Here is an 18,882-nt window from a genome sequence, read left to right as displayed (position 1 = left end):
TGCGCCGGGGGCCCTCCCTCCAGGGGCCTACCAGGCAGAAAGCTAGCCAGCCAGAAGGCCGGCACTCCCTGCCCTTGGCTCCCAGGGTGCCGGAGGCCCCTGTATATATGTTTGTTAAAACTCATGAAATGGCACAATTAAAAAATGTGCATTTTGTTTCAGGTACATTGTGCTCCAGTGAATCTGATCTTTAAAAAAGAAACCATAAAAATAAATGAGATTTGAGAAATAGAAGTGACAACAAAAAAATTATTGGATGTCTGCTATGTTCCATCAGCAAGATGGACACAGATCTTTCTGCCACAGAGCTTGTGTCCCTCTATAGTGTGTGTATGTGTGTGTGTGTGCATGTGTATGCGCGTGTATCTCAGTATGTTTACCATTTTTATGGGCTGAATGCCCTCTACTTTGTCTACTTTCTATAAACAGTTGTTTTAAAATTTTGTCTGGAGTTTATAGTTGCTGTCTGTTGAAGGATTAGTTTATTACAAGCTACGGCAGCAAGACCAGAGCCAGGATTGGAGTGGGACATGGAAGTTGATGCTGAGAAAATGATGTTGCCTTTGGAGCTGTGGTGAATCACCCCAGTGTAAGCATACAGTCAGGTGCCACATACCAACCTTCCCATTAACCACGGATGGCATACATAATGCCATGGTAGTACCAATGGAACTGAAAAATCCCTACCACCTAGTGACTCCATAGCCATCCTAGCATAATACATTTCTCGTGTGTTTGTGTGACACTAATGTGAACAAATCACCACACTGCCAGTTTTTGAAAGTAAAGCTCATAAAATTATGTATTGTACATAATACTTGATAATAAACAACTATGGTACTCGTTTATGCACTTGTAATGCTATACTTATGGTTATTTTAGAGAGTGCTCTTTCAACTTACAAGAGTAAGTTTGCTGTAAAACAGCATGCTGTGTTGTGCCAGCGGCAGCCTCGCATGTTTACTGCTTCTCCTGATTGCAGCAAGAGGCCTCACCAAGCACTTGGCCTAGCCTCTCTAGGTTTGTACACGTATACAGTGCGATGCTCCTGCAATGATGATAAAATCTCCAACGAATTTCTCAGATCTCCATCCATCATTAAGCAACAGAGAGTGTGCGTGTGTATATATATGTACATACATACATATATATGTACATATATGTATTTCCAGAGTAACTTTATTACTCAGATATTCATAACACATCTGCAACCCTGATTATACACAGTGTTGTCAGGAGATAGAAAATAATGAGTGTGTTCCACTTTTTAATGAAAACATTTGTTTATGTACTTGTTCTTTCATTCAACAAACATGAGCTGGGGCATAGCCAATGCAAAACTGAAATCCAGGACTCCTTGTTCAAACAACAGAGGGGAAAGAGACTGTAGAGGTCCATAGGAAATTTCTTTTCCTTCCACTGTCTTTCTCTGGACTTCTTATGGCACTTTTTATTTGCTCTTTGATGTTGTTCCAAGTCAAAAACATTAGATTTTTTTCATTATTGGTATGAGTTTACTGCTCATCTTTATATTGTGCCATTCTGGTTTTAAACACAAATGCCAGGCCACTTAGTACAGAAGCAAAATCACCAAAATTATACAATTTGTTTTAAGTGATTCATCCCAGGAGGGAGCTTCAAGTAGCCACAAGAAACTCAGAAAGGCTGAGAGGAAGAAGAGAGAAATACACATATATACCAAGGAAAGAGCCAGCTGCTGAAGAATTTCTGGGTACAGGGACACTCGCAGGAAGAACACAAAGGCTCACAGGTACAAGGTTGGCCCGAGATGTGGGAAACTGACATTTACTTGGGTCTCGGGGAGCTGGGTTCCTCTTCCTGCCAGTATCGAGACTGACACAACCTGCCCTGGCCAGGGTAGGGCTGGAGAAGCTGAGTACCCCCACCCCCACAGCCTGCTGCCCCGGCCCCTGGAGGGTCTTCCAGCCTCCAGCTAACATGCTCTGGGACCTACAGCAAGGATGTACGGAAGTGTCCACCTGGTGGAGACACAGCCCCTGGCCAGTACTGTAGTGCCTAGCCCTGGGCAGGAACTGTGCCCCACTGCTGGGTATCACTGAGTGTGCGTGCCTGCTGGGCGGAGGGCAGCAGTTGTCATGGGGCAGGGAGCTGGAGGGCAGGTTAGGAGAGTGAGTATCTGAGAACCCATCTTGGGGAGGCCAGGAAAGCACGACTGTTTGTGAACTGAGGCAGCCAGTCCCCAGAACATGCTCCAAGTCCCCTTGTTCCAGCAGCCTTCACTTACAAAATGCAAATTCAGAGATAAAATTATTAACAATTTCCAGACAATGATGGTGATATTGCTTACAGTGACCAAGCCCAAGGCTCTTCTTTCTGAGCACAGGGCCTATGTGATGCTGCTGGTCACATGCCCACAAAACCACCCTAGGCGAAGCCCACCTGGGGATGAATCAGAGACATAATTCATGCTCTGTTTATTTATATGTTCATGCAGCAAACATGTTTCAGGTGCTGCGATAGATTCCAGGGACACTGGAGAAGCTGTCCCCGCCCTTGCAAGAACCACGGGGGCCTCAGGATCAGGGGCTGCGGCCCAGCCTTAGGAGTTTGCAGGGCTTTGGGGAAAAGTGGCCTGAGGCTGAGACCCAGATGATGAGCCAGGTGATAGATGGTAGAAGAGCATATCAGGCATGAATTTGTTGTGCCAAAGCCCAAGGCTGGCACCAAGCTGGTGTGCTGTAGGCCCTGGGAGATCACATCCCTGCTCAGAGTGATAGGCACTGTGCCAGCCCACGGAGGAGTCCAAACTGGTTTCTTACTGCAATCTCAATCTCCTATCTATTGCTGTAACACGAAACACAGTTGCCTGATGACCTATCCTGGGAACACTGTGTCTGTAGGTCTATGGGGAACAGTTATTCTTGAAGGTACAAGTAGTCCCTGGTTCTCTCCAGGTTCATTTATAACACAGGTTCTTCACTTAAAGAGAACAGTTGCTTTCCCCCACAAACGATTTTGCCAGCCAGGTTTGGTTGGGAGTCCTGCTGGACACCAGATGCCAGAGTTAGGGCCCTGGATCCTGCGCCTCACCCCGCTTCTCACTCGTCATTGCTTGCATCAGCAGGGCAATAGCCCATCCCTTCTCCTTTAGCTCTGCTAAAAACCCTCAGGCTACAGCCCAAGACCCCCTGCCATGCCCCGCCTCATCACCTCAGCCCTTCTTAGGAGTCTCACAGCTAAGAACCATGTGGTCGCTGCAAAGGCAGGAAAGTCTCCTGCAGCCATAATTATAGCTTTAAAAACATCATGCGACAGGCAAGGTAGTGTGTCCAGGACGCCTGGGCCCATCTTGTAACTCACTGTGCTGTTTTCCTTTTTGGTCACTTGGCTCTGACCTAGTCTTAGAAAATGGATTAGATTTTTGTGTTTTGCGTAGGCTGTAGAACAATAAGAACAGAATAAAACAAGTCCATGTAAATTATAAAGAAATGAGAAAAAAACTTCAGGTTCAGCCCTCTAGTTCCACACAGGCAGAAAGCAAGCATTGGTTCAAAATCTCCTTTTCTAACCCCAGAACTCATTCTGATTGGACTGGTTTGAGTGACATGCCTGTCACCTAGGCAAGCACTGCAGCCATTTGGAGTCAGTGTATTGCTTGGTGGTTAGGATTCAAAGGCAAGTCCCCTTCCAAGGGAGCAGGTGGATTATCGGTGATCTCTGATTCCTAAAAGGAAAGGAGGGGTTATTTAGTTCCAAAAAGAGGATGGGGCAGCCAGAATATCCCCCTAAAGTCTATTCTTCTCTGCCTGCCCTTGCTTGGGGATTCTCATTTCCAGTTACATGTTGATGTCATGGAAAGAATAACTTTTGGGATGGAGACAAACTTGGATTCCAGTCCTGGCTTCTCTCCTTTGCTGTGTGTGGGTCTCTTGGCTACGCCTTATTGAGCCCCTGATCCCTCTTTTATAAAAATGTAGGTAAGAACATTTGGCAAGCTGCAAGGACTGGGGACAGGTCAAGTGCCTGAAAGGTACACGTGCTCCATAAATGTGAGCTAGCAGCCACACAAGCAATGTCTTGCACCCACACAAAAACGCAGCCTTGGAAAATGCTGACTCACATTTCCAAACACACTTCTCTCTCTGTCGTGGACACATCTCCTTTCCAATCCTATTCTTCCACACCCACCTACCATGGTTACCACCTATCCATCATTAAGCAGCAGAGAGGTCGGGAACACACATTTGGAGTCAGAAAGAACTGAATTCTAGTTCACTTAACACTTTTTGAGCTCCAGTTTCTCCAGAGCAGTGACCATCTCATGAGACTGTCAGAAGAATTAGGTGTGGTCATTCAGGCAACATGCCTAGCACACAGTGTTCGCTGAAGGTGGGTCTTTATTATCACTTGCATCCATCATTTTATAATTACCTCTTAGAGGGCAGCCTCTCACACTGGCGTATGAGCTTCTAGATGGCAGGGGCTCTGCGGGACTCGCCTTCTTGACTGTTAATCTTAACAGGTCCACTTCATTGGATGAAGAGACACCTAGGAAATTAATAAAACACCCTCCTGGGTGTGTTTGGGTGAATCAAGGAGTAAAAACCTTGGGTACTACATTTGGTTTCTCACCCTGCTGCTCCCCTGGTCTGCTTTCCATTCCCCATGAACTAAGCAGCTCTGCTCCACCATATCCTTCCACTATTGTTCTGCCTTGGGTCCAGCTGACTGTGTACTGAATCTTCTGAAACCATGAGCTAATTTAAACCTTTCTGCCTTTAAGTTGTGTGTGTCAGGTACTGACTAAGTCAGTGAAAGCTAATATATCTTTATTTCATTTTTGCCCATCCCACGCCCAAAACCCATCAGAGTCGTGTTTCAAAGAGATGCCCCTAGAAGGATTATAGAATGCTTGAATGAAAACCAGTGCCTGCTATTGGAAAGCTGTCTACCTTTGGTGAGAAGATAAGATGGGCCTTTCTGTGTGTTTTCTCACGCACCTGCTTCCTCACCAGCTGGCTGCATGCTCACTGTTCTGTGGTGAGATGCAGATGGCGGGGAGAACAAAGGATAGGACAGAGTGAGCAAACAGACCTCACTGGATGGTTATGGCCATAAGCTGTCCTCCACTTACACTTCTAAAGCTGACTCTTGTGGGGGGATTTTGTGAGTTCTTCAGAGAACCTCCCAAAACTAATTCTCAGTGTCATTCATCTCTTGAGGCTCATTTTTGAGGTTTCCTCTGCTTGTAGCCCTTCAGAATCAGTTGTCACCTCCAGCTTTCAGTTGCTGAGAGCCCAGCACCATCTTGTCCCAGCCCTCTTGCCCCATGGCCTGCATCTAGTCCACAGGGAAAGCTTATATAAACCTTCTTCTATAGTTTAGATCTTGACAGTCCCCCACCCAAAGCCTCATATGCTAAAGGTTTGATCCTCAAAGTGGCACTATAGGGAAGTGGGGGAAACGAGAGGTAGGGCCTGGTGGGAGGTCTTTAGATCATTTGGGATGTGCCCTGGAGGATCGTGGCCTCATTCTTCATCCCTTGGCCACACAGTAAGTGTTTTTCTTTCATTCTGTCCTACCATGATGTGCTGCCTCACTACAGGCCTAAACACAATGAGACCAATCGATCATGGGCTGGAATCGCCAAGACTGTGAGACAAAACACACCTTTTCTCTTTATAAGATGATTTTCTTGTGTATGTGTTATAGTAACAGAAAGCTTCCTCAACAAACTCAAGAAGTTTGGCCAACCTCAATGCAGCACCAACCTCTCTTGCGTGTCTGAATTTCATATTCATATCTTGTAGACTTTCCAGATGAGAGCCAGACATCACCCACTTCAGTATTCCCTGATTGCAAGGCACAGGGCTCGAGCTCTCTGAGCAACTATTGAAATTTTTCTATTAACTTGAAGTAAAAGAGAAAATATTCTTAAGGGAATGGTGAGGCCCACAGGCCCAGCTCCTCTCCTAATCTTCATTCTCTACCATTTGTGCTCTTAATGAGAGTGAGGAACTTAACAGTCAGTTAACCAGAGGTTGGGTAGATATTTTACAAAAGCCCAAGGTGGTCTATCTTACCAGATACTTTGGATGTGGATATTTATTGTGTCAGGAGCTTCGTCTGAATTTGTCAGTTTTATTTCCTTTTATTTTAATTAATAAGTGAGTCAAACTCACTTTTGGGGTTGATAGGCTGAACATTGCCATCCCTCAAAGATGTCCTCACCTCATTGTCCAGAAGTTCATAGACCCTAAAGCAGTTAGCTAACCTCCCCAGGTCTTAGCTTACCTGAACTTAAAAAGAGGAGGCAGGCTCTGGAATCCAACAGATCTGCAGTTAGATCCTGGCTTCTGCGCTCATCAGAAGTCTGATTTTTGGTAACTTGTTTTACCACTCTGTGCTTCCATTTCCTTGTCTGTAAAGTAAGGGTGACAACATCAGTGTGTGCTTGAAGTGTGGTGAGGGTTAACTGAGGGACATGGGTAGAGTGTAGACCTGGACAGGTGAAGGGCTGGTTGCCTGCACCACCAGATGTCAGCAAGCACGGGCTGTCCTTGCCTCCCCTTCAGCCATCTGCACATATAGTGATGCCAAGGGCTAATGTGAAGCCTTGGGAGTTGGCATTTCTACCCCTCATGACTCTCTGGGGGCCACTATCTAGTTCCTGACTCTTGATACTCACTCAACAATTTGTCTACCTGTCCTTGTAGTAAAAGTGCAGCTATCAGCCTTAGTATATTTCTGTTGGTAGAGAAATACTTCATCAAGTTGAACTTGAGGCTTGCAACACCTCAGCTTGGGAAACCTCCCACTGTGTACTCCTGCAAGATTCGGGCACCCGTCCCTCCTTACCTACCCAGGCAGAAGCTACCTTTTCCCTTTCACCACATGTCAGGTACTCCTATATATAATATGGCATTTAAAGTGCCAGAGGGACACTAATGGTCAGGGCAAGAATGTTCAGGAGCTCAGTGGCACAGTGCCTGCCTGGCAAACATGAAGTCCAGAGTTTGATTACCGATACCAAAAAAAAAAAAACAAAAACAAAAAAAACAAGTGTTCAGGCTCCACTCTTCCTGATAAGGGTAAGAGTCAAGTTGTATCCTTTACCTCTCACTCCCACACTCAACCATCTTACTTCCTTGGTGCCAGCTGGGGTGGGAAGCTGAAGACCACATTTCCCAGTCCCTCTTGCCAGTAAAGTCTGCCAGTGGATCCCCTTGCAGGAAATTAGAAGTTGGAGGAAAGGAGAAGCTATTTCTTCCAGGTTTCTGACAATGGTTTTTAGCATTAGTAGCTGCAACCACAGGCAGCAACTGAACATAACTATGGGGGGCTCCAGGAGCACTGGGGGTATTTCAGCTGCATCCACAGGAGGATGCCTTGAGATTCCTACTCAGCTGCAGTAATGAGGTCCTAACCATGGGAGCAATGGCCCTTCCAGCAGCTCAACCATGCATGGGTCCCAGCCCATGGCATGGTAGCAGCTTCACGTCCTCTACATGGCACCTAGTTTCTTTTGACCCTCTCTCTTTTGCTCTTCAGCTCTTCTGACATCTTTGTAACCAATTCCTTGTATAAGTAGCTAGTGTTTTAAATAATTAGAATAGCATCTGGTTCCAACAATAATTGTGCTTCTGATTCTTGCTGTCCCAGATCTATGTCGTGCTCTGCTATATTAGCAATCTTAACTTTTCAGACTCCCATCAATTCTGTGAGCTCTGATATTTCTCCCAAATGTCCCCCTTTTCTTTAAAAGTTAACTTTGTGGCTTCCCACCAAGAATTCTAACTTGAGCTGAAGATGTAGCTCAATGATAGAGTACTCACCTAGCATGCATGACATTTAAAGAAAAGATCCTCAGTCTACAACCACTAGTTGATTTCAGTTGGGAGGATTTACAAATAAAAGTAATAGCAAAGATTTACTGAGATTTTTCTGTATGTCAGGACTTTGCTGATTCCTCACAAGCAAGTGTGGAAGGTATTATTACTAGCATTACTTTGCACACAGGAATGGAGACTGCAGCAAAGTGAGTCATTGGAACACACTGCTAGGAACCAGTAGAGCCAAGATTTGAACTGAAGTCATCCAATGAAAGATCCCTGATTTTTAACTAATACAAACTATTGCCTGGTAACACATTAAATATGCGCTTCAATTATAAGATACATTCTAATTTCAGAGACATAAACTCCCACACTGTTCTAAAATATGTATATAAATCCTAAAGCTTTTCGCTCTGGGAATTTGCTGGGGAGGAACCACTGCCAAAAATGAAGGGGTCATTTTTAAGCCTAGAAACCAAGTTCCTTCCAAGCCAAAAATGTTCCCATTAAATTCTAGTTAGACTGCCTGGAAATTCCTGCCATGTTGTCTTCTTTCATTAGGGCATTTTATCCTCAGAAATTCCTCATAAAAAGGTGAGTATGTACTTGATAAGAGAGTATGTAGAATTCTCCCTTTGCCTGTGACATTTCCCTTGGAAACTTCTCTTGGTAACAGAACTTCTCTCACCCTGTTCTCTCCAGGAGTCAGCATGTGGCTCAGTCTTGGTCATTCATAGTGTCCCATTTCCCTGCCCACTGATTGGTCCACAGAAAGATTTGTGAAGCAAAGCAGGCCATTCAGAGCTCTCTCGGATTTTCTGGCAGAAATTGCTACAGAAACTCATCTTTCCCCTCAGACCATGAAGCTGGACAGATGTAACCCTACACATCCCAAACCAGAGCCAGAAAGAAGAACAAAGACATGAGACAAGAGTGTTATATGAGGTTCCATATCAGCTCTGTCTCTGACCTTCCCTCAGGTGACCTAGGAGGAGCAAATAATATTGCTCTTTTTGGTTTACTCCCATTTGAATTTGGTTTCTGTTGCTCACAAAGAGCCGTACTTTATAGCAGTGCAACCCCACTGGTGTCTTGGTAAAGATTCACAAACGGCTAAAGACAAGGCCCCTGAGATGACAGAACCCTGGACAGAGAAGTTTGGACATGAAGGGAGAAGGGAAAATATCAGAAGTGGGCTTGAGATACAAGGCTGGAGGTGCCTGGCTTAGTCTGTTTTCTGATGTTATAACAGAATACCACACCCTGGGTAATTTACAAAAAAAGACTTATTTCTCAGTTTTGCTGACTTGGAGGGCCAAGATAAAGGTGCTGGCATCTGGTAAGGGCCTTCTTGCTGCATGTGACAAGAACAAAGGAACATGTTAACACAGGTCGATTTTCCTTTGAAGCCACCAGTGCCATCCCAGGGGGTCCACTATGTGACCTCCTCTAACCCTAGTCACCTCCCCAAAACCTCATACCCACCAAAAATATGAATTTGAGGATTAAGTTCCCAACACATGATCTTTTGGGGAATACATTCAAATCACAGCATTGCCCCACAGGAGAGATGACCAGGGGCGAACCAAGCATCCTGTTCCACATGCTTTTGTTTATGAGAGCTGCAAAGCCAAACAGCAGGAAGAGATTCCTGCAACTAAGGTTAGGTCCTGCACCAGCAGGCTTGGCACATGCAGTGTAACTTTCCTAAATATCTTCTTTTGTTTCCTGCTGCACATGAAGCAAATAGATGAGTTCCAAGCCCCTCATCTTTGACCACAAAGCCGAGTCAAGATACCTGGGTCCTGCATCTAGTTCAGCTGCATGCCTTGGATCCAGCTATACCTCTTCTTTGGATTTGCTACACCAATGAAGCGAAATGATACAACAGCACACCCTAGCAGACTCCGAGAATGTGAGAGCTTTGGGGAGAGGAGAGGCTGTCTAGGAAAGCTGTCCCGGACACACAGAATTGGGGAGAAAAGTAGAACAGAGCACCTTTCAACAGGCTGAGCTGGTTGGAGCTAAGACAGACTCAACCTAACATCATGGAGTCAGAAAATGTATTAACTATATCATTTTATTTACTGTTGGTGCTCTGGTATCTGAGGGCCTCACTGAGTAGAGAGAGATTATCTCCCCTAAGATTGGCCAGTTTGCAGGGATAGCAGATGGCCAACTTCAAGTTTGCCTTTTATGTGCAAACCAAGTGATCCAGAGCCCTCCCCTAAACTCTCATGTAACAAGTGACCAGGCCCAGGTATTAGACTACTGCAGGCAGTCCTGACACCCTGGAGACCACAGAAATTTTTGAAGTGGCCAATCCTGAACGTGCACACATTTCTTCCCATGGAAACCACAATGAAGGCTTTGGCACAAGCTTCCTAGTTCTTCTACTTCCTGCCTGATACAGTGCTTCCCTGTATGTCCCTGGTTGGCCTCTTATTCCTAGGGTCCTGTGAGTATTGGACCTTCTGTTTTCATGGTAGTCATATCTGTGTCTGTATGTCTTAGCATAGATAATTCAAATAAGTCCCAGGTACATTTTAAAACAGAAAACCCTAGGATAAATCCCACCTACAGTAAGACCCAGGCTCATTGTTTGACCTTTAGTTGCTATATCAAGAAAAATAGGGGTGAGGATAATAGTAACTAGTTCATGTAGGAAAAATCATGGAAACCCCAAGTAAAAGGAAACCCATGTACAGTACCCTAATTCTGTTCATATGAGTGATTACAATATTTCTCCTTTATCCACACTTTTATAGTTTCAATTACCTGCAGCAACTGTGATCCAAAAAATATTAAACAGAAAATTGCAGTCATAAACTTCATGAGTTTTCAATTGCAAGCTATTCTGAGAAATGAAATGAAATCTCACATTGTCCAACTAGGAGGTGAATCATTCCTTTGTCCTGTGTATCAAAACTGTACATGCCACCCACGTGTTAGTCACTGAGGAGTCATACTGTAGGAGAATTAACTCCATATTGAAAAAGTTTGTTATCCCTAGAAGGTAGAGGCTTGCCAAACTCACCAGTAATGTCACAGAGCACAGAATGGACACAAACATAACCTTTAAGAAACCTATATTCTTGCAGGTAGATGACAGGAAGCATATGGTCTATTAAGCATATATCTTAAGGTGATCACCTGTACTGACAAGACTGAATTACAGAAAGCTTGGAAGGTCTGAATAGTGTCGGTCAGAAATAGCCAATCCTCTGGATGTGCGTGGTCGTTAATTCAAGAGTTCTTGATCCTAGCATTCCCTTTTCTCCACTTCCTGAACATTCCCTTTAATAATTCATTGCTGGCCCCAAGGAGCAAATTGGAGTGATGGCTCTCCATCCTCTCAATCAGCCAATTTTTAAAACAAAATCACTTCTGTTGTCTCAGCACCTTGTCTCATAACTTAATTGAGCTGTCAAGCAGAAGGGTTTAGGTGCAGAACAGTCTCAGTTGTCCAAGCCACTGTCACAGAATCATGGTGCTGTGGTTCAAGTAATCTTATGTAGCTTAGTGCTGGGTCACAATGCCATGTCATCCACTTAACTTCCTGTCATTGCATAGGTATTGTATCACTGCACTAATCCCAAGAGAAAGGTGAGTTCAGGAAAGTAAGATTGTGTGTGTGTGTGTGTGTGTGTGTGTGTGTGTGTAGCGAGAGAGAGAGAGAGAGAGAGAGAGAGAGAGAGAGAAAGCAAGAGCTATTCCCATAACTTTTATTGCAGTATATTATTATAATTATTCTATCTTGTTATTGGCTATCATTATTACTCTCTTATTATGCCTACTTTGTTCCTTAAGCTGTATTATAAATATTTATGTATAGAAAAAACATAGTATAGATATAGTATCAAACTATATGTATACTATCTGTGGTTTCAGGCATTCACTCTGAGTCTTGGGTCTAGTCCCCCATAGATAGGAGGCTGCTGTAGTATGATAGTCTCCATTAGGAATCAAGAGCTGACCCAGTTAGAAAGTAAAGAGCAGGTAACTTCACATTAAGGCCATAGGTAGAGATTGCCCTGATGAGAATTCATTCTAGAGCCCATAAAAACCAGAGAATAGGCCTGAGGTAATGGTACATAGCTGTAATTCCAGCTCTGAAGGCTGAGGTAAAAGGATCAAAGGTTTGAGACCAGCCTGGGTAACTTAGCAAGATCCTATCTCACAATGGAAAAGGGCTGGGGATGTAACTCAGTAGTAGAGCACCCTTGGGTTCAGTTCCCAGTACAGCAAACAAATGAACAAAACCCCTAAAACAAAACAAAAAACTCAAACAGGGGCAAAATAGCCATAGAGAAGGACACCAAGAAGAGTTCCTAGCCCACAGAGAGAACCATAGAATGTGGGGCAGCAGTCCCGAACTGGAGAACTCCAGTCTGTCCACAATGTTTCCCTGCTCTTCCCTGGCTTAGCCAAGAAGAAAGAGGGGCTTAAGGGAGAAAAGACAAAAAAAAAAAGTCAAACTCCAGAAGTTTCCTTCAAACTCCAGGAGGCAAGTACATAAGAGAAACTTTAACACTTACCTCTGGGCATTCCTGGTTAGTCTCTGCTGGTGCTGAAAAAATTGCGTTTGCAGATTAAAACAATTGGCAATAGGTGGGGGAGAGGTAGAGATGGCCACCCCGCATCCTGTGGAGGCTGCATAAATTAATAAGCCTGTTTAAGTTCAACCCAGCATTAAATATCAAAAGTCCTAAAAGGGCATGTTATTCTTTGGACAGCATTCCACTCTGAAAGTTTATCTTAAAAATTAACTCAGAGAAATGCAGTAAGATGTATATACAAGGGTATTTATCACAGCTTTGTTTATAGCAGCAAAATTCTGGAAATGACCTAAATATTCATCATAAGAGATCATCTAAATAAAGTGTCACATCCTTACTATGGAATGCCATACAGACTTCTCAAAAAGATAAAGCAAATCCACATTTGTTGACAGTGGAAAGATGCCCATGATGTATTACTGAACGAAAAAAAAGTGAGTCACAAAATAGTATATACAGTAGGAATGTAGTTCTGTCAGATTACACGCATCTACAAATCTATGTGTAAATGTGCAGAGAGAAGTTTGGAGAAAGGATACCAAAGAATGGATTGTTGTCTCTGGGTAATGAGATTTGGGGGAATTTTTGCTTTCTTCTTTGTACTCATATTACTGCAAGATATATTTTATTCAGCAGAATCTCTAGAGCAGGGTTTCTCAGACATGGAAAATGCTTTGTTGGGAGAGGCAGACTTGTACTTTGTAGGATGTCTAGCAACATTCCTGATTTTGACCCAAAACTGTCAGTAGCACTCCCTTCCCTCCATGGTCCCTATTGTGATAACTCCTCAGGACACTGCCAAATATCCTCTGGGGGCAAACTGATCCCTGGTTGAGAACCACTGATCTAGAGGAGGGGAAAAGCAAACTAGATAGTACGACTGCTCCCAAGGAAGCCTTAGAAAGTAAAACAAAGGAAAATGTCCAAGGATTTTCAGGGAGTGGACAGATAGCACAGGGCAAGATGGCAGATGGACAGGTGGCATTCCGATCTATTTCCAAGATCCAGCCTTTTCTTGAGTTCAAAATCCTGAGCAAGACTGGGATGTACTGTGGCGAATTATGAGAAGGCTGTCTTGGTTATTTTTCTCTCGTTGCTGAGACAAAATACCCAACACCTAACTTAAAGGCGGAAAAGGTTTATTTAGTTCACAGTTTGTGGAGGTTTCAGTCCATCATCAGCTGGCTCCAAGGCAGGGTGGCATATAGCAAAGGGGCAACAGTTCATGATGGAAGAAAACAGCAAAAGCAACAAGAGCAAAAAGGGAGGAGCAGCAGAGAGCAAACCTCTTTTCCTCCCTTATATTGTATGCAGGCTACCCGCCCTAGAGTGGGTGTAGCACTCACACCCATAATCCCAGCATTGGACCATGAATCAGTCATAAACTCTAGAAGCCAACCCCATGACTGCATGAAGCTTTGGGGAGACATCTAGACACAAACCATAACAGAGGCCAAACCAATATGGTGGCTCAGGTGTGGATCAGTAGGAACTGCAAAGCTCAGTAGAAACTCGGTGGGGAGCTGGTAACATCCAGGGAGGGCCCTTGACTCACACATGCTGTGAACTTGAGTCCTTGGCCTGTCAAGTTTGGAGCTGCTGACACATATCATGACCAGCTCACAGAGGCCTTTAGTACTGCAGCTGCTCCTCTGCACCACAGTTGTCGTGTGCAGTCAGTCAGTTCCTCCATCCAAAACAGAGTTGTCTGGAGTTTGTCAGGGCTTTGTGCTCACAATGGGCCTCTGAGAAATAAAAATTATTGACATTTATTCAGATTGTAGCTGCATCCCAGGCAATGGTCAGAGACCTTTTAGGTGTGTTACTTGTTCAGTACTCATACCTACCCTGGGAGGTAAGTCATGATCATACCATGCTACAGATGGGAAAATTGAGGCACGAGCAGTTAAAGTAAATTGCCCAGGGGCCCCCTTTCAGGCTCAGGCAACCTGACTTGAGAGCCTGTGGCTTTAACCATCCCACTATTCTGCCTCTGAAGAGGTGTGGATGGTAACATGGGGCCCTAAGTCTAGAGTGATAGCGTTCCTACCAGTGTGCTGAACGGCTTCTTTTGCCAAAGGAATGCTGTTCTCTGCTCGATCATTGCACAAAACTTTATTGTGTTGTTTCACTCAGTGCAAAACATGCTGCATGTTGGCTACTACAGCGTGGCTAAGACTGGTGAACTCTAGCCACAACTGGCATAAAATGCAAGCATAATCTGTAATGAGACTGTGCATCAAAATAGTTCCTAGGTCCTTCTTTTCTGATGGTTTGGACTTAAAAAAAAAAAAAGTTGTCATGCAGAGGGAGTATTTGAGGTTGTTTTATCTTCAAAGGTCTCTTTGTTTCTAGATCAGTTTGTCCTAGCTTGCATATGTTTTCTTTCCCACTCTTCTTCATGGAGTTTTGATTCAAATTGTTGCTTTTTTTTTTTTTTTTTTTTTCCCAGCCAGGGCCCACATCATGGTAAGTTTGCTATATTCTTGTTCAAGAAGATCCAGTTTTACAAGCTGGTTCTGAACGTACATTTGATCATGTTGTCATTCTCTTTCTTGGGTCACCTATTTCTCTAAGACAGATGTTCTCTCCATTTCTGCATGCCTTCACATATTCCACATGCATTCTAATTGTTTTTCTAAAAGATTACATTTATTTTCTGCAGCTAGCACTGAGATGTCAGTTCTTGGTTGTGCTTTGATTCCTCATTCTTTGAATTCTCCCTTTCTTGTATCTGTTCACTGAGTACTTTTTTATATTCAATTGTTTCTCTAGACAAAGTTTTCACATTTTCTTCTGCCTGAATCCTCTCAAGTTCCAAGTGTCGAGTCTTATCTCGAAGATTCTTCAGAGCAGAAAATATGGCTCCATTATCGCTTTTTGTTTTTTTTTTTTTGGTTTTCCTCTGGTACCGGGAACCGAACTCACGACCTTGCGCTTGCCAGGCAGGCGCTTTGCCGCTGAGCTAAATCCCCAGGCCCCATTATTGCTTTTTGGATAGGCAAGTGTAGGCTTACTTGGGAAGCAGCCTAGTTCACTATTAAGGAAAGGTTTATCAGGCACATTACATTAATACATATGGAGATGAGGAGCCATGAACCATATTTCCATTAGACTTTGATGGTTCAGCTAGGAAATCCAAGAACTGAGAATCAGAAGAGACAGACACTGATGCTGCCGCCATGTTTCTCAGGCTGGCCTCACACTCTTGGACTTAACCAATCCTTCTGTCTAAAGTTCCCAAGTATCTAGGATGACAGGCATGCGCCAGCCCATTATGTAGTTTTTTTGCATATCCACGCATCCTGACTTATCCAAGTCTACTTGACTGGTATTTTGACCTTCATCACAACTAGTAGAAAGGCTTTAGAATACTCTAAAATCATTTGTCCTCCTTTTGATATTTATATCATAAATGTCATATATTGTGAGTCTACATATATCTAAGGCTCCATAATGCATTATTAATATTGTTTTATACTGTTTTGTTCATTTAAGTTTACCACTTTCTTTGCTACTCGTTCTTTGTTTTATTTCTCTGTGATTTCACTCATGCTGAGGTTATATTTAAGAAAAAAAAGAGCTCACTTGAATTTTTAATTTACAAGCCATACAGTTCATCCACTTAAAGTATACTAGTCAGGGAACTTTAGTTTGCAACCATCACCTCAGCCACTTTTAGTACATTCTTATCACCTCAAACAGAAACCTCCTTCCCATTAGCTATTACTCCCTTAACACCACCGTTTCCCTTCCTAACCCCAAACAACTGCTATTGTGCTTTTTGTTTCTCTAGATCTTTGTACCCCGGATTAACATGTGAATGGAATCGTGTAATCACGTAGACTTCTGTGACTGGCTTCTTTCACTTAGTATAGTGATCTCCAGTTTCATCCATGGTATCGTTATGTATTCAAACATTTTTTTCTTTGTAAAAAATAATAATTTTTGTATTTTAGAACAGTTTTGGGCTCATAGCCAGGCAGAGCAGAAAATGTATAGATTCCCATACAATTCCTCTTCCCACAAGAGCATGGCATCCTCCGTCACTGTGTTTCATTAGCTACAACTGATGACATCAATTACATCTTGTTATTATCCAAAGTCCATAGTTTACTAAGGTTCCCTCTCAATGTAATATACTCTGTAAGTTTTGACAAGTATGTAATGACATGTATCCACCATTTTAGTATCAAACAGAAGTTTCAACTGCCCCAAAACATCCTCTGTGTACTATTTATTCTTCCCCACTAAACCCTAGCAATCACTGATCTTTTTTACTGAATCTATAACATTGCCTTATAATTTCCTATAGTTGGAACTAGGTAGTGTGTAGCTTTTCCAGATAAGCTTTTTCATTTAGTGATACATATTGATATTTCCTGCCTGGATTTCCATCCCTTGATAGCTCAGTTCCACTGTTTGAATGTACAGCAGTTTATCCACTCATTTATGGAAGGGCATCCTGGTTGCTTTCTAGTTTGGGCAATCATGAATAGAGCTACTTTAAGCTTTTTTGGTGCAAGTTTGAGAGCAGACAAAGGTTTTCAGTTCATCTGGCTGAGTACCAAGGAGTATGATTGCTGACTTGTAGGTGAGAGTATATTTAGTCCTGTGAGAAACTGCCCAACTGTCTTCCAAATGTGGCTGTCCCATTTTGCATTCCTACCAGTAATGAAGAAGAATTTCTGTTGTACCACATCCTTGCCAGTGTTTGGTATTGTCTGCTTTTGGATTTTAGCCATTTTAATAGTTGTGGAGTCATATCTCGTTGCTCTTTTCATTTGCATTTTCCTATGTTTATTTGCAATTAGCTGGGCCCTTGAGTTATGACTAGCCTATCATATGAACAACTTGGGTTATGATCAGAATTTTAGTTTTAACTTGTGATCAAAGTCTTGAGTTATGACCCAAATGCCAACTGCTTATGCTTCCAGATGGTCTGATATAGATTCAACCCTGAAAGAGCTCTGGAAGGAACATTACAACATCTTTTCTTGTGTGGGGTTAATTAAGATATCCTGGGCCAATGTCTCTCTATGGACACTAAGAGCTGCCTATAACAGGGAGAGTCTTTGAAGGTTGTATAGAGGAGCCTAAGTCTTTAATTGACAACTGGAGTTACAGCCAGCCCTCCAGAAAGAATGGAGTTTGTAAGTCAAGGGTCCACTGTATCTTCTCTGGTGAGGGTCTTTCTGGTATTTTGCTTTTTGGATTTAGTGTTATGGTTTATATCAAGAATGTCCCAACAACCACTGTTAATGCCTATCATTTGATTTGAAACCCGTACCATTTTTAATGTCCTTGCTTTGTTTTGTTTGTTTTTTGCTGTTGTTCTTTTTTTGGCACTATTTTCTTTAAAATAAAAATTAAAGACAAGCGGAAGAAAAAAAAAAAAGGAATGTCCCCACAGCCAGTTGTGGTGGTGCATGCCTGTAATCCCAGCACTTGGGAGGCTGAGGCAGGAGGATCACTATGAGTTTGAGGCCATCCTGCTACACAGTGAGTTCAAGGCTAGCCTGACCTACGCAGACAGACCCTGTCTCCAAAAAAAAGTCCTCAAAATGCCTCATGTGTTCTTAGGCAGGCGTTTTAAAAGGACTGAACCACGAGGGCACTCTCAATTACTGGTTGTTGGGAGGTACGTCCTGTTTGGAAGAGGCAGGTTGTGGGAGTGGGACCTGAAGGGGTATATCCTCCTTCCCAGGTTCACCCTTCTCTCTCTGCTTCCTGAGTGCCACGGTATGAGTAGCTTTTCTCAGCCCAGGCCTTTCCACCATGCCAGGATTTTTTTGCTTGAGCCAACAAACATTGACTGGAACTTCTGAAATGTGAGCCAAAATAAGTCTCTACTTCCTGAAGTTGTGGGAGTCAGGTGCTGTGTTCCAGTGACAAGAAAGCAGCTAAGACATTGGATTGTTTTTTCCAGATTTTTTGCATCTATTGATATGAGCATGTGGCTTTTGCCTCTTTTTGCCTATAATTGATATAATGAATTACATTAACTCCTTTGCAAAAGTTGAAACTGTCTTCAGTGTTTAGGGTAAATTCCATTTGGTTATGGTCTCGAATTCTCTTTACACATTATTGGATTTAATTTAATATTTTGCTGGTGATTTTTGCATTTATGTTCATGAAAGATACATATTGGTGTATGGTTTTCTTTTTTGCAAGGTCTTTGCCTAGCTTCAGTGTAAAGGTAATTTTGGCTTCACAGAATGAGTAATGAAATTAGGAACTATTTCCTCTACTTCCACCTTCTGAAAGAGAGTATGCACAATTAGTGTAATTTCTTCCTTAAATGTTTGACAGAACTCACCAGTGGACCCATTTGGACCTGGTGCTTTATGTTTTCACAAGGTTATTAACTAGTGATTCAATTTCTTTAAAAGATATAGACCTATTAAGATTATCCCTTTCTTCTCATGTGAGTTTTGGTGGATTGTGTCTTTCAAGGAATTAGTCCATTTACTCTATGTTATCAAATTTGTAGGCATAATTCTTCA

General features: G+C 43.0%; 1 pseudogene; it reads right to left on the bottom strand.

Moving 5' to 3' along the window:
- LOC102025325 overlaps nucleotides 1–15,560 on the bottom strand; it is a 97,487-nt pseudogene extending 81,927 nt beyond the window's left edge.
- Nucleotides 15,561–18,882: the final 3,322 nt, after the last annotated feature.

This window comes from Chinchilla lanigera, unplaced genomic scaffold (genome assembly GCF_000276665.1).
Source record: "Chinchilla lanigera isolate Chin_1 unplaced genomic scaffold, ChiLan1.0 scaffold00007, whole genome shotgun sequence".
NCBI lineage: Eukaryota > Metazoa > Chordata > Mammalia > Rodentia > Chinchillidae > Chinchilla > Chinchilla lanigera.
This window is presented reverse-complemented; position numbering and strand designations above follow the sequence as displayed.